We start from the raw sequence: 23509 nt of genomic DNA, 5'->3' as shown, positions 1-23509 counted from the left end.
TGTAAATATGAAGACCCTAGCTATTGGTAAGTGCCTGGCCACAGGATCATGGTCATGGTCATAGTCTTCTGGGGCAATGCCATGGTCTGTTTCTTGTCGCCAGCTCCTAAGGTTTGGCTGTTCAGCAATCTCAAAGGCAGGATGCTGATCTGATCCAGTACAGCTATTTCTCAGATCTCTTCTCGAGAAAACGAGGGCTTTTCCTCTCTTTTGTTGCGAGCCTCAACTGGAAAGCACATAATTACGTTTTTATTTACTTTGCTGACTGCAGCGGCAGGCCCGGGCCTGTGCATGAGGGCCCCGAGCGCAGCGCCAGCAGCCTCAGGAGGGGAACAAGTCCCCTGCAGGGGCTCCGTGTTATCCCTCCCAGAGCGGGGCTCCGGCGCGGGGGCAGGACGGCCCGCAGGGCAGCGCCCGCCCGGCCCCGCCGCCTCCCGCTCCAGGCAGGCAGCGCTCCGCTCCGCTCCGCTGCCAGAGCCCTCCTCGCCCTCCTCCGCGGCCGGCCCCGCCGCCGAGCCCGCCCCGCCGCCGGCTCCTCCTCCCCCGCCGCCGCTACGCCAGCAGCCAGTCGGGCCTGAGACCCGCTCCCGGCTGCGGGGCCTGCGCTCAGCGCCGGCGGAGGGCGAGCAGGGAAGAGCAGCGAGGAGGGGCAGCGGAGACCGAGCCCGCCGCGTCACATGAGCTGACAGGACCCGCTCCCGTTCCCGGTCCCCTCCGCGCAACAAAGGCTCGGCACCTCCTGTGCCCGCCGCGGGACGGGGCGGGGCGGGACGGGACGGGGCTGCTATGGGACCCTGAGGGCCGCCGGCCCGCTCAGGTAAGCGGCGGTGAGGGGGCGTGTGTGTGTGTGGGACCCCGGCGTTTGCTGGGGGTGTGATTTGCTTTCCACACCCTCCCTCCCCGGGTACCTCCGCCGCCTTCCCTCGTGTGAAGGGCGGGCGGGGGCTCGGACAGCCGGGCAGTCCCTGTGCGTGGGGGTCTGTCCGTCTCCTAAGTCTCCGCTTACTTCATGTTATTTCATTTTTTACGGCAGTCAAACAGTTAAAACCATGGGGGTTTGTGCGTTGCCACCCCCCTCCTTCCCCTCTCCTTACCCATCTCCCTCCCCTCCCCCCCTTATGGACCTCCACGTCGTGACCTTTCTGGCTGTTAAGGATAATATTAAGGCGATCTTTATTTTTGCTAAAGCGCTGTCCTGCTTGCGAGCAGCCTTTCCCAAGGCAGGTCGCTGCTGGGGCGGCAGGCAGCCCCCCGCCCCCGGGACTTGCCCGCTGGGACAGCGGCTGGAAGTTGTTGACAGCGGCGGGCGCACGTGTGCCACACGCTCCTCGAGCCGCCGAGGTTCGGGGCTGGAAGCTCCCGCTGGGAGCCCGGGCAGCCGCACCGCCGGCGGAAAAATACCCCAGCAAGGCTGGCGGCTGCAGCCTCTGCTTGGTTGGGAAGCCTTCTACCCGCCTGGTGGGGCTTGAAGTGGTCCCGGGGGCGCAGATGTCAGGCAGGGTTTGTGGGTGGCTGAAGGCGATCCTGGGGATGTTTGCTGGGGATGCAGAAGGGGCTTGCAGGCAGCTGGCACCGTGGCACGGGTGATGGGAATGAGGAGCTGTGGACAGCCTGGGCAGGGTTCTTGGCCCCTCTGTTGTGTGTGTGGTTCAGTGTGATGCTGCTGAAGGGAACAGTGTGAGGGATGGTGTGGGGGTGTTTTGTCTGATTTTGGTTGTTGTTTAAGTGGGGTTTTTTTGGTTGTTGTTGTTGGTTTTTAAAAAAATTATTTTTGGCTTGTGACCCTGTATGCTGTGATATGAAAGTAAACTCTCCTGGGCATGGTTAGCATCTTCCTTCATATGCCAAGTGACCACTGGCTTGAGTTTTAATGAAGGTGCCCCTAAACCCTGGCTCTGTCCAACTGGGAGTGTCCCTGGGAAGGAGTCTTCCTCTGTGTGGCTATCTTGGCTTGTGTGGATGGAGAAGAAAATGCAGTTCCCTTTCAAAGGGAGATGCTTGGCCAGCCTTTATATTTGTGTTAAATCACTTCAAGTCAAAATGAAATGTAAGTAGAACTATGAAGTGAGGAGACACAAGCCACCTGCTGCCCTCTATATGCCAGGTGCCCTTTAGGGCAGAAACAGTTTCTGGCAAAGCCATTTGCATTTGGGTGGTGTTGCAGGACTATGGTTCAAGCAGTAGGAAACTGCTGGCATGCCAGGGAAGGTGCTGGGCAGTGAGGAAGCCAAGGGTGTGTAGCATCTTCCAGTGCAGCTGATGTGTCCCGAGGTGTTTCACAGCTCCTCTTGCTGCAGGGTTTGGGAAGAAATGGGGTGCATGAGCAAAGAAGTTGGGCAGATACAGCTGTTAGCCTTGGCTGTTGCGAAACTGTGAATTAGCCCACATGTGCTGCCCCCAACCTAGCATTTTTAAGGAATTGGTGTCCTTCAGGGTGAACCAGATTTGCAAATTTTTGCCTATCTTCAAGCAGACTTGGACCTGGAGTTTATTTTTAATGGAAACCAAACATCTTAAGCAGTGTGACTTTAGTAAAAGCAGCAAATGTTCCAAAACTGGGCAAAACTGTGAAAACAGAGAATACTAATTTTAATTGTGCATTTTTCCACAACTCCTTCTTTTTCCAAGATTTCTGTCCCGACTCTCCTTACTTTGTGGGTGTTTCTTGGTGATGGTGGAAAACAGAAGGTAACTTGTCAATAGCTGCTCAAGTTGGGCTGCTGAGGGTTGAGATTGTGACTGGTTTTTAATGTAACCAGCTATCTGTGTCACCAGGGTCTGATCTGAGACCCTGAGAGTTTGTTTCATGGGGATCATTAACTGCTGTGGAAGACCAAATGATTGTGGCTGATAACTTGTGTCTTCATGGATTAGGAGAAAAGTTGGCTTGTTCTCTAGCGTGGATGGGAGGTTTGAAGTGAAAGTTAGTTCATCTGTCCCTTCCCTTTAAAAGAATGTACAGCACATTTTTGAAACTGAGTCATCAGGTACAGTTTACTTCAAGTATTTTGAGCTGTTACGGATTTGATGCTCTTTGGCCACATGCTTACTGGAAGTTGTTTGACAGTCTTGCTCAGATTTGCCCTGGCTGGGCTCAAAAATGTGATGAGGGGGTTTCCTTGCTGCAACCCGTTTAGATCTGAGCAGAGCAGAAGTATCTTAAAAGGGGTGAATATTTTCATGTCCTGTGCTCCAGACAAACTGGGAAAGGAGCATGCAAGGCTCTTGTCCACCAGCCAAGCGTGGATGTGCTGTCAGCCTCCCACTGATAAACCAGAGTTACTTTTTGATTCTCTCTGAGCTGTGCTTCTTGAGAGGTGTAGCACAGGATTGGGCACATGGTGTGTGGAGGGCAAATTTCCTCCAAAGTCGCTTTGTCATGGAAGTCATAACAAGGATGCACAGATTCAGAAACAATTATTAGTGTCTGATGACCTGACCAGCATTGTGTGATGACACTGAGTAATAAATAAAAGGTTCTATGTCCTATAAATTTGGTTCTAGCTTCAGGGTAAACTGCAAGGCTTTTGAAAATGTCTGATGACTCTCTGGTAACTGCAAATAGGTGCAAGCATTAGTTGCTTGAAACAAGTCCTTAAAAATAAGAACAGACACAGATGCAGGCTATTGGTAGGAAAGTGAAAGAAGAGCTAATTGCTATTTTTAAGTGTATTTTTCAAATCACGTTTAATCCTGCATATATGATTCTGTGGGTGACCCAGCAGTTCCAGTAGTTTATTCATTTATTTAAAATGGATTTGTAGCTCACCTTGAAAACCACTTCCTGCCATATGGCTATATTATTTCCCTATGCCACATTTTTTGCTAATTATCAAGACCATTTGCTTTAAAATAGGTGTTTTTAATTTCACAGCCTTGTCTGCCTCTCCTGCTTGATCCTGCCCTGGAGTCAAGAGGCTGTGTCTGTTCATTCTCCATGGCAACAGGCTGTGATTTACTTATTTCAATTTAATTAAAAAGCAGATATCAAATTCTAGGCATTTTACATGTTTCTTATATTAGAAAAATATCAGTGGATCAGTCTCCACAACAGATCTACCAGTCTCAAAAGTAAAATTCTTGACCTAAGCCACTGGTTTCTTTCTCAGTCCACCCCTCTGGGAGAGTTTAGGAGAGGGGGGAGTGCTGTAACCTGTCCTCAGGTGAAGGAATTTGTATGCAGGCTGGAAATGAAGGCCTAAGTCCTAAATTAGGTTTTCAAGCTCTGTGATTGTACAAATATTAATTTGTGTTAGTCGGGGATAAGGAAACAGGGGCAACGATGGGCAATTGCTGGTTAAAGAGGAGATTAGGGTCAAGAAAGGACCTTGGGGATGGATGGAGGAGCCTGGTGAATTTACTAACCTACGGGTGTTAGGTTTGGTAGAAAATGGATGGAGTGGAAACAGCGTAATTAACTGCCAAAATTAACACTCCTTTTTGCCTTCAGTACCAGCACACCAATTCTTAATAGGATTATTTTCCCTTGAAGGGCCTGTTGAGATGACTCAGCCTTTGGAGTACCTGCATGCCAGTGGTGGTTGCTTCCTAGGAGAAGCTGTGCCTGCTGAATTGTGTAACTAGACTCAGGTGCTGTTTCTGAGCTCTGATAATGTGTGGAAGAAGACAAGTTGGCTGTGCATTTTTATGAAGCCTAAAGGAGCAGTTATCATCAAAAGCGTGCCTGCACAAAACTGCACCTTTGGATTTTTTTTTCCCCTTTAGTGTTGCTACTCCCAATGCTTTTTCACAGTCATGGCTGGCAGCTGTAACCACAGACACTGATTCTTGCTGCTCCTAGCCCTGCCAAAGCCCATGAGGCTATGTCAGATAACCCTGGACTTTCTCCTGGCTTGCTTATCTGTATTGATTAAAATGATATCCAGAGTTTCTAGCAGCAGATTCCTGGTGACCATGCACCAGCTGGGAAGTGAGCCTCTCTGAGTCCTGAGGTGAGCAGTCAAGCAATGTTTACTGGTAAAGCCAGCATGTTTGGTGTGTGAGCAGTATATCTGAAATCTCATAATGCTGTTCCTAATAATAACAGAATAAACCCAAGCAAAGCCTCAAAGCAAGCTTTTGTTTGTTACTGTGTTTAAGCAGATACATTCAAAGAATTTATATCCAACTGGCAACATTCTTAATCCTTTATTACTAGTTTTACTAGAGTACAGTCATGATCTGTATTCTTTAAGAGTGCATCTGTTCCTCTTGCTTATCCAGCTTTGAAGTAGACCTCGCTGATATTAATTTCTCTATAGCCTGTAACCTCATCTATAAAATGAAAGGAATACTTCATACAGGCAGCTGTGAAGTTACATTTATTGTCTGTAAATTGCTTCTAGTAATTGAGCAGAGGAGGTGGAGAGAAATAAAGACAGTGGAGTTAATATGGGCTTGGTTTTTTTTTTAATAAAGGAAAAGCATAATTTTTGTTCATCTGATGATGTATAAGCTAATGGGAAAAGAAGAATTCACCCAGAAACTAACTGTTAAGTTCATAATGAAAACAGACATTTCTTTACCATTGTGATGAAGGCAGCCATCTTGTTTGATAATAACAAAGTCCAATTTAGAAATAGGGAAAATTATTATTGGAAACCCTGCCAGTACATCTTGTATTTCTGTCTAGTTTGGGTCTGCTCAGTTTTAGTGCTGTTTTTCTTCTACATGGCTGCCTTCATAAATGCTACTGGTGTGGACACCAGGTAAAACTAGGTAAATAGGTAAAACTACCTGTTTTAAGAGTATTAGCAAACACCTCTATTGCAGGCTTTTCAGCTAGGCCACTTGTTTTGTGCTGACCAGTATACTTGTTGGATGAAACTGCAGTTTCATGTTTGTTAGGATGGATTTTCTTGCTGTGGCTGATCCAATCTAACCACTTGCTCCTCCTAAGAGGGGTGATCATGCATTGCTCCTGGCTCTGTGGCCATATTTCTTGCCTTGTGGATACAGCTTGTTCAGCTTTTGGAAAGCTGACTTGCCCAAAACCAAAAAAAAGTGAATTGTTTTCTCCTGGGACAGAGAGCTGAACCTGTTCACCAGGTTCAGGCTCGTATCAGAGCTGCCGCTAAGGAGGGGCGAGATTTGTTTTGCCAGCAGTGAAAGGTAAGGAATGAAAGAAAGGTGAAAATGAGCCCCCCCTTTTTTGGCAGCAGTGACCTATTAGCCTGGTTCAGTTGTAATGTGAAGCCTCACCCTCAGCTTTCATTTTCAGATCCCTCCCTTCCCCCCTGCGCCTCTTCTGTCCCTCAGATATGCTCGTGTGCCTCCAGATGCCGACTTCATTCCCAAGCAGTATTTTCAAAAGGAGGGAAAAAAATGGAAAAGGTTGAGTTTCATTGCCTCTACAATTGGAGAAATACTGTAGTTCCTGAGATCCCATTGCTGGGAGCCTAAGAATTATTATTATTAGGCTCATGTATTATTATTAATAGGCTCAAAAAATAGTAGCTGTAATCATTTTTTATGAGAGGGCAAAAGGAAACTGCTTGGTGGGACAGCTGTAGGCCAAGTTTGTAAAAGCGCTTCTTCCCCAAGCCTGGTGATGGTGGCTGTTTGGACCGAGACCCTAGAGCTGGTGGGTCGAGGTGGTCTGGGGTAAATGACAAGGAGAGGAAACATCTGGAGAATTTTCTGCATGCCATGGTGAGCCAGGCCTGGAGCTGGGTACCATGGCACCAGGAGGAAGTCCCTCTTTCTCCGAACTGTGGCTTGCAGTTGTTCCAGGTGCTACTGCCTAACTAATTTCCAGACACCAGCCGAAATTGTCCCTTGCAGGACATTGCTGTGGTGTTGTAGAATAGTGCTGTCTTGCTCAGGGATGTGATGAAGCCTGGGGTGAGATGAAGCTCAGGCTCCATGTGAACTGGCCAAGGCAAACTTAGCTTCTGCTGACTGGCAGGGGTGGTGTTTCTGCCTTAGCTGTGCCAGGGATGTTTTGGTGTGTCTGCATTAGCCTGATGGCTGCGGGGAGGACGTGTGTCCAGCAAGACACGTGCCCAAGCATCTGCTTAGCAGGAGCACGGTGCAGGTTAGAGTGTGCATTTGGAGATGAGATGGAGGCATCTGTTGGCCTCCAGCAATTGCCCTATGGCTAGAGGAGCAGAAACAGTGCCTGCCTGGTGACTTTTCTACAACATGAAGGTGGAGATGATGTCAGTGAAGTGCAGTGTGCCAGAGGCAGCAGGATGCAGTGAGCCTGTGCATGTGTGGACTGACCCAGCAGCTGTACTTGGCAGGGGGGGCAGGCTGCAATTGGTGTGGTGCACAAATTAGAAGTGTTTGTGCAGCCATTTTCAAATAAGGAGAGTCATAGGCAGGGATGAGAGAATTCGCTCCAGCTTTGAGTGTTAGAGATTTGTTTCATGCTATACTGTAGTTAGGTTGGGTTTTTGAAGCATTTAAACCTAAATTCTTCTCATTGGTAGCCAAAGACATGGCAAAATAAAGGTTATTGTAGGGTTGTGCTGTGTTGAATGGTAAGATTATACACTGGGTGGCTGTTACAGTGGTTTTGTGTTCCAAGGATGGAGTGAATAAAGGAAAGAATCAGTGCATTGATATTAAATAATGATGCCACTGGATATGGTGAGTACAAAGTGTCTTTGTTTTCAAGGCTATGTTTGGGGTTTTTTAAAAACTGACACATTTATAAACCAGCCGCGATATTTTTTTAAAGACACATTTGTAAGAGGGGCAATATAGAAAATGCTGGAAGTAATCTCATTGAGAGAGATGGTTTTTTTCCATTCCTTTGCACATGCATGCAGCCTCTGGGGAAGATGTTAGTGAAGGAGCTTGGATAATCGGGGTCTTCTCTGGAGCTGCCATTGTTCTGATTGGTGTAATGGGTATTAGCTGGGGAATGTGTACAGATGCACAAGCTGATGGGCTGTCTGGGGTTTCATCTCCGCAGTCTCCCTTTTTTTCACTCCTCCTGGATAGAGATATGTATCCTGGCAGATTTGTCTTCCACCTACATCTCTTTCTCTTCTCATGTAAATACTTGCTGATTTTTTTTTTTCTTTTAAGTTGTTGTTCTTCTGGCAAATCTTCTACCGTGCTTGTAATGGGTAACTTTTCTCCTCATGATGATGGGTGTTCCTGTAAGCCAGTCTCTTCCTGGATTTCCTGGATCACTTTGCTGAATTTTCATGCAATCTGCCCTGTCTGGGGGCAGCTTATCTGCTCCTGTGATGGTTGCTCTAATAAAGATCCAGGTGGTGTAGCTGACTTCAGCAATGCTCCAGCTGCCCTTTGGAGTGCAAAGGAATGCAGTTAAAAAGCAGCCTTTTTGGGGTACTGTTTGTCCTCAGACCTGAAATGCTGAGAGCATGTTAGAGTTCCCATGTAGGACTGTAGTAATTAAATAGTACTGGAGGGAGAGGGAGTAGCAGAGCATGTGATGGTCATTTCACATAGATTAACAAAGAGGGGCTATTACAATGTCAGCAGAAGACATCCTAATCTGGAAGTTCCTAGCCAGCAAATATTTTAAAAAGCTATTCCAGAGAGTAAGAGGGAAGCCTGAGAGGTCTGTGCTATAATTAATTGCCTAGATACCACTGGAGGAGCAGTTTGAAGAAGGGACCTCAATTGGGAGCTGGATCTGGTGTAGAGGGGGAAATGGGAATTTCCTGACTTTTGTTTGCAAAGATCAAGCATAGAAGAAATTTTAGACAAAATAGGTGCGAAGAAGGACTAAAATTAATAGGTTATTCCTTTTTTTTTTTTTTTTTCTTTGCACTGCATGCTCCTGGCTAGTGTTACTTGAACATCAAATTGAAGCAGTACGGAGCGTGCTTGAGAACTGGAGACATTAGGCAGAAAGAGAGAGTGAATGTGATTAGCTTTGCTTTTCGAGCATTAAGCAGAAAGCCGGCTGAAATGTGATTGCAAACAGATAATAGCAGCAGGCTCCTGAGGCACCACCACAACCCAGCATATGGGGTGATGGATCTAGCCATGCCATAGAACTGTTTCTTGTAATAGAAGCTGCTTGTTTTTATGTTGCGGTTGCTGTTGTACTTTCTAATTATCCTATTCATCGCTGTCTGCCATTTTGAGCCTGGCCACGTGGGATGGCTCAGCCCCCTGGAATGTGTGCCCTGTGGAGCGCTTCTGCCCTGAATAGTAACAGGAGCTCTGGTAGCCAAAGGGTGAGAGGGAAGAGGTGCCAAGGCTCAAAAGTCCTAGCTATTTCCCCCCTTATTTCCAAGAATAAGGGAAGTAACAGCTGCTGCTTTTGCCGTGATGGAAAAGATGAATGCTGATGTTGTGTGTAAATCTCCAACTTCCCTCTGCATGTCCAAGTATCGGAGCTTGTTGGGAGAAGGTTTCTAGTGACCTGTAAAAAGGGGCATCTATCAGTTCTACTTATAATGAATAAATAGAAGCTGGCCTTGCTACACCAGTCACTTTTTTGGCACAGTAACAGAGATCCTGGAGCCACTTCCAGTCTGGGGCCTCTCTTCCACACAAAGCAAATGCAGCAGAGAAAGCAGGCAGAGGCTGGGCTGGTGCAAGCTGGAATTGGAGCTGCCAACAGAGCATCCGACACCCGTGCCTGCTGCTTGGGGTGTTTGTCTTGTGGTGATCCTTTCCCCAAAACTGCCTGCTTTCCCCTCTTTCTACCCAAGGCTTTCATTGATGGAAAGTCTAAGAAACCATTTCCAAAGCTGATATGGATGGGGGGAATGTAGATAGAATGGGAAGAGCAGACCTTTCCTTAAGATGCCTGAACAAAGCGCAGGAGCAAGAAGCTTCCATGTGTATGTATATATATGTGTGTGTGTATGTGTGTGTATATATATATATAAATATATATGTATATGTATGTATTTTAGTGCTAGAAAGAGTAGGTCAGGCTGGTGTTTCTGTGACCTTTTCTCAGCCATGGCTTGCCTTTCCTGCATGCTGCCTCTCCTTGCCTGTCAGGGGACTTCCACTTCCTTCCTGCTGACCTGCAGGGCTGCAGGCAGCCTCCCTACCCTTGTGGCAGCTCCCAGCTCTGGCTCTGAGCCCAAGCTAATAATCCTGACATATTTTACTGCCTTGTGCTCTGCTCCGTGCCTTGCTGTAGGGGAGACTGTGTGAGGTTGTGGTTTGCATGACTTTAAGCATTGCACTGGCCCTGGGGAAACCCAAACCTCATAATAAGCACCGGCTGAGCCTCTGGTAGAGCCTGGCTTTGCTCAGCAAGGCCCCTTGCTTCCCTACTTGCAGGTGACCGGCTAGCACAGATGCCATCCAAACACGCCTTCCAATTGTCTCTGGCTGTCCAGATGACTGCCAGTGCTATGGGGTTTGGGTGGAAGTAGGAGGTGTTGATAGCCAGGAAAGGAAAAATTCATCAGGTACCAGAGAAGGGTAATGAAGATCTCCTCTCACCACTCTCCCCATGCATCAAAGCACTCTTAAAAAAAAAATAGAGCACTCATCTTTGACCCCCATTAATGACTGGCTTGGTCTGTGTAAGAGTTTTATGAGTCTGTTGATGCTCCCACAGAGTTTAATTATTTAGAGCATGAGGTGGAGGTTTGTGCTTTCACTGCTGATGGTGCAGAGTTCAGGCCCTCCTGGCGGGCAGGGGGTTGGTTACAGAGGCAGGCTGGCTGGGAATGCAGCCACTGGCTCTGAGGAGCCTAAGGGAGGCACGAGCTGCAGCTGTGTGGTCCTTGTGCAGGCTGGGCAAAGCAGTGTGTCCTTCCCATTGTGCGAGTTCCACGTGACCTGTCATGTGGAATTCAAGGTCTTTGTCCTTAACATCAGGGCATTGAATGGTCTGCACCTGAGATAACTTAAGTGTCTACCTGAAACTGTTGGGTGGACGTACTTGTGGCAGATCCTGCTCGTTGTTGAGCCCCCAGTCAGTGCTAGAGGCTTTAGGGGCTGGTGTGAGACTTTGGCAGCAATATCTGATTTATCGGCCTGGGGCTACAGGCCTTTCCTGTTCCTTGTAATAGCAAGTCTTTGCCTGCCTCTTTTCTGTGACCAGCACCTCCTGTTCCCCCCAGATTCTGCTCTACACTCTAGCAACCAGTTTTCCTACTGTAAAATCCCATCCTCAACCTGCTGCTTCCTTCCCTTTGCAGTACATCAGCTTGTTCTTGCCTTTTCTACTTTTCCTCACCTAGCACTTCTCTGCTGGTGATCCTCCTGAGCCTTGGGAACACAGAACAGATATAAGGAGCAACCAAGGAACAGCTGGGTGGCCGAAGACCTTTGTGCAGCTTGTGTTCCCAAACAGGCAGCTGGTCAGCTAGACCAGGAGTGTTTTCCTGATGTCCTGCTGACCATTCAGCTAGAGTTCCACTTCTAGTGGGAAGGTACCAGTGTCCAGGTTCAATTGAATGAGATGTGGACTGGTCTGATGTGTGGGCTGGCCAGCTGGAAGGGTCAGATGCTCACCTTCTGTCTGCTTCTGGCATGGGTAAATTCCTTTAGAATTTACCTCTTATGTTTGTGGGTCCTTAGGGCTTTCAGTTGTCATCAGTGCTGAAATGAAACAACAGCAACTGTTCCTTGCAAGGCTCTAAGTGGAGGCTTATTTCAGAGAAAAAGTGATTAGTATTGGTGGATCTGGGTTTGGCTGATAGCCAAATAAATTTATGGGCAGACTGGGAAGGCTTAGTTGATGTGGAAGGTTCGCATGACATTGCTTGTACCATCCAATATCAATATTGATGTACTGAAAATGCCTGTGATGGCAGACACCAAGCCAGTGGGTCACCTGGTGCTGCTGCTGAAGGCTGAGATCACTGTGTGTGCTGGGGCTCACCGCTGTGCTCTGCTGCCATTTCTTACCCCCTGAGCCCAGGGACCCTTGAACCTTCTTCCCACATCTGTTCTCCCGCTGTCTCCTCGTACGTGCTTGATCTCCTGTTTTCTGCTCTAGCAAGGGCCTGTGTAGGCTCTTGGTTGCATGCCAATAGGCTTTTCATGCTATCCCTATTTACCCTGGTTTATCTCTTCCCACTCCTTTCCCTATTCCTATTTCATTTCCTTTGGTATGGAACTAATGTTCCCGGTTGTGTTGAGAGACTGGGCTGAGCTGAGATGACAGAAAGAGGGTGGAATGGAAAAAGGGGCTTTTGCTGGTAGATGTGAGTTTCTGTCACCAGCTCAGTCTTCAATCTGTTGATTTTCGTGGATCTAGCTAAATCAGCTGGATCTGCTAGACAAATGTGGGGTGCTCTGTGTCCTGTATCCATATTCTACTTTGTTTTTCTGTTTTTCTCTTTTTTTCCCCCTGAAAATTAATAGGATTCTACCCATTGATGATTAAAACAACGCCTGGAGTTTTGGAATGGATCAGATGCGTCAATCAAATGTTACCACATTGCACCCAAAGAGAGGAATGCCATCCAGCTGGGGGTAGGGTCTGTTTTTTCTTTGTCCCCATCAGTGTCTAGAGTTACTGGAAACCTTTCTGGGTTTTTAAATGTGAGAACTTTTAATAGAAAGTACTAGTTTAAAAATTAATTACTTCATTGTGTGAAAACTTGACTGGGTTTGGTGGTTGTTTTTTGTTGGTATGGAGCAAAGTTGTGCCTCTTTATATTCAAAATGTTATTAATAGTGTTGAGGCTTTGCAGGCTTTGGTAAAGAAAACATTTCAGTAACTACTTCAGATATTTTGGGAGGGAAATTTCATGTTTTAAATGAAAAGTAAATCTATTCTGATTACTAAGGGAGATGAAAATAATTTAACTTTTTTTCAGAAATGTCAAAGTTCAAGTTATTTGTCCTAGTTCTTGAAATTAATGTAAAACAGATTAATATCCCTGCATAAACTGTTCCCCTTGCAACAGGAGAGAGGAGGGAATATGTCAGTAGGAAGCTGTGTCACGTGGCTACTGTGGCAGCAGGTACTGCCTGAGACCTGGAATGAAATAAAAGCTTGGTGGGAATGTGAATCTGGAGCCTTGCATGGGTGTAAAGCACAGGTTGCCATCCAAGAACAAACTGAAGTGGCTTTTTGGCTCCCTTCCAGGTGGTAGAGCATGGCTCCCCATTGTCTTCCTGCTGGTATGCCAGTTGGCTGTTCCAGCAGAGAGGCTGCAGAAACAGAACGTTTACCTGGCTGTCAGCAGTGGGATGGGCTTTCCAGGTCAGGCGTGAGAAGATGTGTGTGTTGGGATTTGTGTCCGGAAGTAATGCTGTTCCAGTGTTGCTCACTTGAAATCTGAAGCTCCTTATGCTTCACATAAATGTCCTGTTCTTGTTAAAATTGCTTTTGCTTTAAAAATGAAGGGTCTTAAAGCTGAGGGTTTTGACAGAGTGTGCTGCAGAGTGATTCTTTTCTCCTCTGCAGGTTTCCTGAATGAATGATTTTGAAGTAAAATAGTATTTCCCTGCAGAGCTTGCCTCTGTTAAGTCTTTAGACTGTTGCAGCAACAGTGAGACTACTGGTGCAATGTTAATAATTTATGTGTATTCCTCATTTTGGACCTTTGTCAGTCATTTCAGCCTTGGGAGGCTGGAAGAAATGAGAAAAGTATGTATAAGTTTTGCTGCTGTTCCCTCTGCATGTGTTCTCAAGGTAGGCAGAGGATTTGGGTCTTCAGAGCATGTCTATCTGGAACCCTTTAGCAGTGCTGAATTCACAGAAGTAATACCAGAAAATAGCATGGTGGTGTTTCATTTCAGTCATCTCTGCAGAGGGTAGTACTGCTTTTGTTGGACAAGTGTGGCTCAGATGTTTGTGAGCTTTCCTTGGTTGCAGAAGGTGAGTGGAAGGTGAATTTTTTTATGGGTTCCTCCTGTGGGATGAGCCCTAGCCAGGATTTTGCTACATGTCCATAATCAACCCCAAATGGATCTGTGCTGCTGAAGCTGCATGTAGCTTTCTTCAAAACTGGGTTTCGTGTCCTTTATTCTCTCCCTTACTCCCTTCGTAAGGGAGGGAGATATCAGCTAGTTTGTGTGTTTCCAGAGTAGGTCTTGCTTGAAGGGAGAAGCAGAATATTGAGCCAAATGAAAAGGGGTCCTCAGAAACAAGGCTGATGAGAGGATGTCAGCAGAGAGCTCAACTGGTTTGAATACAAAGTGTTGCTGAACTCTGTTCTGGAGTTTACTGTTGCAGGTTTGTGCTTGGCATTAGCACTTACCTGAGCACCTTCCAGCTTGGCTGCAGAGCAGGTACTTCAAATATTGTTGGAAGCATGGCAGTGTGTTTCAGGGAGCTTTGGAGGGCCAGTGGTGTAGAATGCATGAACTTGTTGGGGTGTTTCAGCAAGCCTGTGTTCTTTCAGGCAGGTACTGAGCAGTTTGTGTCAGATTAGTCCACTTAAGTGGTGTTTAGCAAGCAGGTAAGTAGTTTGCAGGAAGTTGGAGAGTTTGCTCCCATTTGTTACTCGTGGTCCAAAATGGTTGATTCACGTCGTGCAGTGGGAGATCCACAGGTTTTGTACTGCAGGGGGATGGATGGATGGATGGATGGATGGATGGATGGATGGATGGATGGATGGATGGATGGAACTGTCAAGGAGAAAACAATGTTTTGCAAGGAATCTATATCTTAAGCTTCAAATAGGTTTCCAGAATTGTTTTGAGGGGAAAACTGATTTTTTTTTCCAATTTCTTCAAAAACTGGATTACACAATTTCAAATGTAGTTTTTGACTGTCTTGGTTTGAAAGAAAGTTTGGCTCAAAAATGACTCTGTGTGCAGAAGGATCTGCAGAAAGATGAATGGATAAGAAGAAGCTTGGTCTTATTGCTTTCTGTTGCACTCACTAAAATAACTTTTAATTTGAGAGTGAATTTTTCACTATGCTTTGTAACTTTGTGTTTTGAACATACATCTTCCTGGATTCTCTATTCTGTTAAATCTTCCTAAGAGCATGTATGTCCAGCTTGAAGAAAACAGGATGCAATTGACTTAAGATTTCTTGATCTTAAATTTTAATACTTAAATTGAATAACTAAGTGGGTTGGCTGCTGTGGGATGGTTATAGTTCAGGAAGAAACTATGATGCCTTGTTTGACTTCAGATGCCTCAGTTGCAGCGATGAGAATTTTTTTTTTTCTTTTTTCTCTTTTTTGGACTGATAAACCAGGAGCCTTATTCCTGGCTCTGCACTTGTGTGCTTCATCTAGTGTACGTATGCATTTGGAACAAAAGGCTGCAAAGCAGCACTGGTTTGTTCTGCAAAACAGAGGGAATTGGGAAGCTGAGTTAGAAGATTTTCTTTCCTCTTTTCCCTTTTTTTTTGGCCCCCTCTCCCTCCTCTTTACAAGAAGTTACTTTAAATAGGGAGCTGTTCAGCAGGTTGCAACTAGAATTCTATAATAAGATCTCTGTTCGCTCTCCCTACTTTTTCACATGCAAAGTTGTGGCTGTAATTATATGACAGCTGCCCTCTTGGCTGACATGCAGCAGATTGAACTGGGGATCTCCAGAGCTGAAAGTGTGAGCTGCTACTCTCTGAGCTAAAGCTCTATAGCTGGAGGCTGTAATGATCTATATCCTTCATGACTGAGTGTAGAAGGGAGCTGCAAAAAGCACTTGCTGAGTTATGGTGCATACAGGGTACTTACTGTGTACATGGTCGCTTCCCAGGTGTACTGGAAGCTTTTTTTGAGTGGTTTGTGATAATTGTACAAACTGTTGTCAACTCATGGGTGCTTTAAAATGACGATCTGTTTTGAAGCCTTTCTACCTTAAAAAACTTTACTAGCCTGTTAGTCAGACATTTGTTGGTGTATGTGTAAGTTGTGCTGAGCCCGAGGTGCCCTGATATTACTGAAGTCATTCAACTCCAATGTAATATAAGTAATTGTTACCAATATTGAATGCATTATAAAAAACTCTACACTGCCAATGGTGTTCAGACAAGTTTGCTTTTATGCTTTGCCATTACTATAGGTTTTTCTCAGGTGGCACCATGGGAGCTTTGTAAAAGCAAAAGAAGGAAAAACTGGAATTGCTGGAATCTCTCCTGTTTCCTCAGGACCAAGAAAATCTGAGCAATGCCAAAGTTTGTTAGGCTGAGGAAAAATGAGGGGAAGCAGAACCATATGGAGCTTCATGAGTGGTGTCAGCCCCGGGTAGCTTCTGCAACCTGTGTTGTGGGAGAGGGGAAGTGTGTTACAAATTAAGAGGTTGATTTTCAACTTTGTGAAACATTAATTTTTGATTCCTTAACACCTCTTTTACCCACATCCCCAAACAAAAAAAAAAAAAAAAAAAAAACAACCCAAAACCCCTCCAAAACCATAACAACAACAAACCTCCAAACCAAATAGGAGATAGGCATCTGCTAGCTTTAAATATGGCAAAGTAAGCATTCCTATTGATCTGCACAGTTCAAAACCAAGTTGATCTTTTCACATTCAAAAAAATAGAAAAAAGGAAATATGTAAGGGGTGCAATGAAATGTTAAATAAATTGTAAACTGAAAGAGTCTTTCAGACCTCAGACAGTTAAGTTACTGCTAGTCCAGTGTGTCAGAAACTTACTTGATACTGTATATATTATCAACAGGGACATTGTCTGCTGTAAATTAAGATAATCTCCATATATATTAGGCTCTATCCTATTACACAGGTCTGACCATACTCAATCACAGTTTAGTAAACACCTTCCATCCTAGTTGCATTCTCCACTGCCTTTCTTTGCATTATTTCTTGCAGACAGAGTTAATATAAAGATGCCTGTAGCATGGCCTAAGAAATTCTTATTTCCTCACCTCTCATTCCTGTCCTGTGCCACCATCATCCCATTGGTTTTGGGGGTGCAGCCATTGGCAAGACTGCTGTAGCATACATTAGTTACCTGCTGTGGTTTAGAAGCCCCAATCCTCCAAATATGTGAAATGACCCAGGCCACAGTGATGTAGTCCACGGTGCTGCCTTGCAAGCAGCAGTATTAGCAGAACTGGGGAGGAGATGTTTTGCAGGAGGGGCAGAGGAAATTTCTAAAGTTTGCGTTAGTCCTGAGGCATCTCACGAGACTTTCTGTATCAGGCAGTTGCACCGCTCTCAGGGCTTGATTGCCTATTGCCTGTCCCATCACTCCTTACAGAGAAGTGGGATGAGGATTCTTCCACTTCCCATGGGAGTCTGTTCCACAACCTAATAGACTTTTCTGTCAGGAAACTTCTCTTAATTGGGTTTTAATCATGGGTGTCAGACTGCTGGTCCCTGGGATGACCTTAGCCTACATCAATACCAGTGCCTTCCTTGCACTGATGCCTAGAGCCTGCTTATCCTCCTCCTCTGGCATTTATTGTAGGCCCGTTCCAACTGTAGGCAGCTGTACCTTGGCTCAGACTCCCCTGTCCTTAGTGTTGGACGCTGTTGCAGAAGTTGAGATCTGGGACCCCATGTCAAGGGCCTGACTTGTGATCTGAGACGGACTCGTCCTCCGAGCCTTTCAAGAATCCAGGCTGCTGGCAAGTAAGGAAATGCACACTGGAGCAGCATTCATGTGTGACTCTACTTTGGATAGGACTGAGTCCGAGGAGTCTGTTACAGCACAGCTATCCCATGGCCTAATTGTGTTGCTGTCAAATCCAAAAGTGTGGGTAAGACTCCAGTATTTTCCTGCAGTCAGTTTAAAGCAGGGCTTTTGATTTCTTTTCCATAACAGGGTTTGTGCTGCCTATGTTGAAGCAGCAAGGAAGAGCAACCCAGCCAAGCTGTTCGTCTGCGAGGCTGTGGAAATACCAGCCATGAGGCTCAGCAATGTAGACTCTGTATGCAATGTATCCAATTTGGCAGTTGTGGGTGAAGAGTCTGCCTTGCTGGCTCCTCAAGGAGTGGCTCTTCCAAGGCTGGTGCAGTTAGGCCAGGTTGTGGTGGCTGGCTGTGAGCAGATGGACAGGTTTCCTGGGGAGAACAGCATGCACCCACTGTCACAGCCCTGGTATGTGCTGTAGTATAGAGGCACTAAAAGACTTCACTCCACAGCACATGGCTGTTGTTTTGCCCATGTGGACTTCACAAAAACATTGGATACTTTTCAGGTCTCTTCTCTTTGTTGCTGAACCGCCTCGCTTTCTTGCTTTCTGTTTCCAAGGTGGGATGAGTAGAGCAGGTTTCAGTGCTGCAGAGGCAAGTGTATCTTTGACTTGCATTGTAACATTATGAAATTGACACTATTTTCTAGTTGGTTTCTAGTGCAGTAAGTACTCCTATCTGCTTCCATAATTTTGGTAGACCTTGTTATGTGATGTCTTTTTAAAGAATGGATGTAATTACTCCAGAACCAGGGAGTGTATGAACTGTTTGGACAATGACCCACCCATTAAACTGTTCACAACCAGAATGGTTGTGACACCAGAGGTGTGAAGTAGCTTTCTTAGTGTTTCTCCTGATTCCTCCTCTGTACCCAGTATGGACCCTCTATATCCTCATCCAGCCTCTGTGTCCTCCAGTTCTTGTCCTGGCTCCCTTCTGCTCCTCATCTCTCTGCAAGTGAGTTATTTCTCTGGTATCCCCAAACAGTTCTTACTCCTCACCAGCTGTGGGTTCCTATCTTCCTTGATCCTCAGAGGTCTTTGTCCACCTTTCCAAATGGTGCTTTGCCATTGTTGGTTCTTCTGCAAGCTCTGCCTTTTCTGACTGTACTGCCTACTACACAAGGGAGAGATTATTGCTTTTCTCCATTCCCGTGGGAGAAGTAAAATTACTGTCTTGTCTAGAGGTGCATAAAACATGGCCACACTGTCACCAGATTTTTGGTTAGCTTATCTCTTCCCTGTTAACCATGTATGTAGTATCCCTCTTCCCTTTGTTTTCATGGGGTTTGCATGCAGTGTCGTGCTCCCCTGGGTCTTAGTGTCATGCCTGTTGAATCGAGGGTGTCGTTTTATGAGGGCTGTTTTCAGCAGTTCCTGCTGCTGCTTCTCAGCTACTTGATCAGCTGTGCCAGTGCAGCTGAACGTGCTGCTGCACATTGAACTGGATCAGGGAATTGATCTGGATTAAAGTAGCCAAGGTGGAGAGGAAAGCTGCTTAACCCAGCGATTTGCTCAAAGAAATACTTGAAAAACTACAGTTTAAGAGCACTTTGACTTGATGGCCCTTTGACTAACAACCCCCTGGTATAGAAATCCCTTGTTTACATGTAGAGTTGCTGCCTCCGCCCTTCAAACCCTCCTCCCGAGCTATTAAACACCAGCGGCCACCTGCTTCAGGCTTAGAGCAGCTGCTGCAGGTTAAGATGTGCTGTGCAGCCGCTCCAGCATGCATGGGACATGATGCTGTTTGGAAGGGATGAGGACCCCCTGGAGTAAAAATGGACATGTGTCAAAGTGTGCAAAATCATCCTTTCATGGAACATCACAGACTGAGACAAAGCTTTGTGCTTTTTTTATCATGATTGCTGGTCTGGTTTCACCCTGAGCCTTATTAATGTTCCAGGATGTTACTGTGTCACTGAGTGTTGGAAATACAGCATACCTTGATGCTGGCTTGAAATGTTGAAAATGCTTCCCTCTGCCCTTCTCTGTGGGACACGTTTAACCTGCCCCATCCCTCCCGAGCTGCTGGAGTGGAGCCCTGTCTGGTGACTCTGCTCCTGCTCTTCCCCTTGGCTTTTTCATACCCTTCCCTGCCTGATCCGTTCATGTGCTCCCAACTTCATGCTGTCCAGGGTTTAATTTTTGTTTAAGATCTTCGTTCCTTTAATGACAGCGGGAACCGAAGGCTGCTCTCTGTGGGGGCTGTGGTGCTGCGCTTGAGGTAATGAGACTTGATGAAAACCTCTTGTTACTGTGGCAAGATTTCTTCCTTCTCTGTGTTTAAGAAGAAGGGGAGGGGGAGGAGGAAAAGAAAAAGTGACAGACCCTGCTGGGTATGTTAATATATTTTTAATGGCTTCCATGTGGCTAGCTGAGGACTTATTTGTCCAGCCTGCGAGAAAAGGGTGGCAGCACGTTATTCTTGTGCACCTTTGAGCTTAGCTGGGAGTTGAAATGGGAGAGAGGGAGGATTGAGTAAAAATTTCACAGAAATCCTGTTGATAAAAATGAAATCTGCTGGAGATGGAGGGGATTGGCAGGGAGAGAAAGATTGGATCCCAGATACTCTCCCCCTCCCCCTCCCCCTCCCCAAATCTTCCCTTTTTTTCTGGAATATTCCACTGTCTGCAATCATCAAGACAGCTACTGTCTCAGACTATGGTATTTCTACCAGTGGTGAGGAGTGAGATTTTTCTGAAATAATTGCTGTATTTCTGCAGAGAAATATTTTTGAGAAACAAAAGGGTTTACGCTATGGTGGCAGGCTGGGGAAGGGAGGGGGCTGGCGGGGATGCAGGGCGGGTGCTGGGCATTTTCCCCTTCCAGCCTTAATGTGCTAGTTAAGCTGCAGGCAGGATGAGCCTGGTGCTCGGAGCCGGCTGCCTGGGGCAGTGAGGGGTATTGCTGCTTTCCTGTTCCAAAGGCATGCAGAGCACTGATGGGACTGAGGGGCAGGCAGGCTGTGGCAGCTGTGGGTTCTGGGGGTCAGGAGCCAGCTGCCTGGGGCAGTAGGTCAGAGCAGAGATGTGCTTGATGGAGCTGGGAGGAGAGCGAGAGCTGCCGGTGAAACATTAATGCTGCATAGCCCTGGTGAGAGGGGGAGAGAGCCAACAGCGAGGAGCCCTGGCACTTGGTGTGCGCCGATTAGATGGAAGTGCCAGGGGAGAACGGTGCCCGTGACACACTGGCAGATTGGCTGGAAGGGTTTTAGTATGGTCAAGTATGATGGATTGAGTCTACAGCCAGCCAGCTTCTGGTGCAGGAGGGTTGGGGGAGCACTAACACCTCTCTCTGTCCTTGTATTCTCATTCTTATAAAATCCCAGTCAAAGGTGATGTAACCCTAGGGCAGGAAGGACTGAAAATCAGGTAGACAGCAAACTAGGGTTTTCCCTGCTGCCAGCAACTTGTTGTTCCTCAAGAAACAGCTACTGTGCCAGCTCTGTATCTCCCCTGTATTCAGTGACAAGCTCCTCTCAATGTCCACTTATAGGAGTTCTGTCCACCCAGTGTTGAACCCAGGTGGCTTGGCGGGCCCTTCTCCAAGTAAAGAAGCCAATACATGTGAGGCATCTCTTGTCAAAGCCATAAAGGCATGCTAGCATCTCTTGAGGCAGGTGCATGGCTGGGGTCACTGCTGGGAAGATGTCAGGAAGCAATTTTCTTGAGTCACTGCCCAGTCCTGGAGTAGCATGTGTGAATTGGCAGCAGCCCTTGCCTGGCTTCTTGTTTCTGAGAGGCTGGAAAACGTCCCACAGCAGACATGCCTCTTCTTGGTGGCAACTTCTCTGGGTGTTCCCAAGGCAGCACCCCTATAGGGTCAAAGCTGTATTTTTGGGGGAAAATTAAGAATTTGATGTCTATTTAATTTTGGAGCCAAGAAATAGTGCTAGACTGGCAACTCTTGGGATATCCTTTGTAGCCTGCCCCTGCCAATGTACCAGATTGCTGACTCCCAGCCAAACTGGCCCCTCTGATTTTTAAGTCTCACAAAAACAGTTTGTGGGAGATTTCTCTGAGGATACTGTAAGTTTCTTTGTGTTGCAGAAGACTGGAAGCACATATGGTGAGTTACTGATATCTGTCTGAAAGGACAACAACTTGTTAGTCTGCCCTGACCCAATTGCTTGGCTAATCTGACCCTACCCTTATTTAGATTGAAATTAACTTTCAGCTGATTTAGTAAAGATAGGTTTAGTAGTGAAGCAGGCAAATCAGGGATACATTTGCATTCTGTATAAATCTGTCCATATGAGTGTTTTATGTCATTTTACCCATCCATTTAAAGTGCTTCAGCTTGCCTCTCCTGTGTGCCCCTCTGCAGGCAAGACCTAGTTTTTGATGAGTGTCCACTGCTTTCTTAATCCACTTTTCCAGCTGCGCTGAAGTTGCTGATGGCATCATCACTTACCCAGGAGCATGAGTGAATGCAAATTGGCACAAAATAAAAACCAGGGACCCACCAGACTGCCAGCCCTGTAAATCCTGGGTTGTTGAAGTCCTACTTTGCTTGAGTAGCCAACAATAACAGTTGGCTAATATACTGATATATTATTATTTTTACTCAAACCTCTTCCACTGATAGTATGCTTATAAAAAAAGTGGAAGTATTTTTTTTCTGTCCTTGAGCCTGCTTTCTAGCATTAGGTCTAGATTAATTTTACAGATGACCCAAAGGGAACGTTTGTTCTAAACTAGGCTTGTACTGGTTTATCTCCCCCATTCACCCCATCACAATGGATTTTAAAAATGGTGCTGTCATCAACCCTGATATATCTAAGGCTGCAATAAAGAGTAATGTGTGCTCTGTGTTTTAATTTTTTGGAGGCCTTAGAGAACTGCTACTGAGGTATAATGGATGTTTCTGTGAGCTCTAATAGTTTAATTGTAGGTAAGAGAATTTTGCCTTTCTGCAGCTTAAAATAACTCAATAAATACAAATCTTGGTATAGACAGTAGCAAAATCAAGTGAAGACCATCCAGAATTTGTTGTGAGCTGAGTAAAATCCCATTCCCTTTTAACAACACAGCTTTCAGTTTCTCACTGTTCAGGAGATATAATTTTCTTGGCCCACCGATTTTCATAGTCCTTCGGTCTAGAAAAATCTTTCATTGCTGGATGGGCAAGATGGGTGAGGTAAAGGAAATGGCAAGAATTTTTGTCTTGACATTTTTATGTTATGTGTTTTAAAAAATACAATTGCCAAACTGCAACAAAAACTAAATCACAAAGTCACATGCACATGTCTATTTTTAAATTTACAGGTGATTGTAAGGTGGTCTCTAACAATCTTTGCCATAGGCCTCTAGCTGTACCATATCCTCTTCTAAGATGTGTTTCCATAGCCCTGATTTTCTGTAGGTACAAGGCTGTGCAACATGGTCTTCCTGCTTCCTAGTTGTTTACTGAGGACACTGGTTTCCATAAAATGAGGCCATTGGGCAAGGTCTCAGAAGATCATGGAGTGTCTTGCTGGTGTTGCATGCATGTAAAAATTGGGTGTGTTATTTGCTCAGGGGGAAGGAGGGGTGAAAGGCCTTGAATTCCCCCATGCAGGAAGGTGCACACACAAGGCTGGGGGAAGGAAGCTGATGGAGGTGCCCATCAGGCTAGTGAGGATGCCCCAGGGAAGTGGCAGTGAGGTTTGTTCATTAATTCACTAACACTTCACCACAAGCTCACCCCCTTGCCTTTCCTCTCGCTTCCTTAGCCCTTCCCCCTCCTTGGGAGTCTGTGTTGGGGGAATTGGGAATTACAGCCTGTGAACTGCACCCAGCAGCTCCTGGTGGCAGTTGTGGCTGCTGCTAAATCAGCCAGCTGAGCACCTGCTGTCTCCTGCTAAGGGAACTGAGCAGCCAGCTATTTGTTGTTAAAGTGACATTGTCAAAATAAAAATCCTGTTTTAACCAGGCTCTTCCTTGCATTTCTGAATAAAGCACTGGATTATTAAATTAAATTTAGGAAATTGCATTGGTCTCCCATTTTTAGCCAGAGGGGATGGCCTTGAGCATCAGGTATGAATTACCTACACAC

General features: G+C 46.1%; 1 protein-coding gene across 2 annotated transcripts in view; it reads left to right on the top strand.

Moving 5' to 3' along the window:
- The first annotated feature begins 604 nt into the window (after positions 1–604).
- Positions 605–23509, top strand: part of TCF20 (transcription factor 20) — a 129020-nt gene continuing 106115 nt past the window's right edge. The window contains exons 1-2 of one of the 2 annotated variants that reach the window (XM_063154659.1): positions 605–817; positions 12271–12381. The gene's annotated coding sequence lies outside the window, so the exon portion shown is untranslated. Of the gene's footprint in view, positions 818–12270; positions 12382–13000; positions 13118–23509 lie in introns of those variants that run through there. The other variant, XM_063154660.1, reaches the window with a different exon arrangement.

The sequence above is a fragment of the Melospiza melodia genome, chromosome 4 (assembly GCF_035770615.1).
Source record: "Melospiza melodia melodia isolate bMelMel2 chromosome 4, bMelMel2.pri, whole genome shotgun sequence".
Lineage (NCBI taxonomy): Eukaryota > Metazoa > Chordata > Aves > Passeriformes > Passerellidae > Melospiza > Melospiza melodia.
Note: the sequence above shows the minus strand (reverse complement) of the source record. Positions and strands in the feature narration are given on the sequence as shown.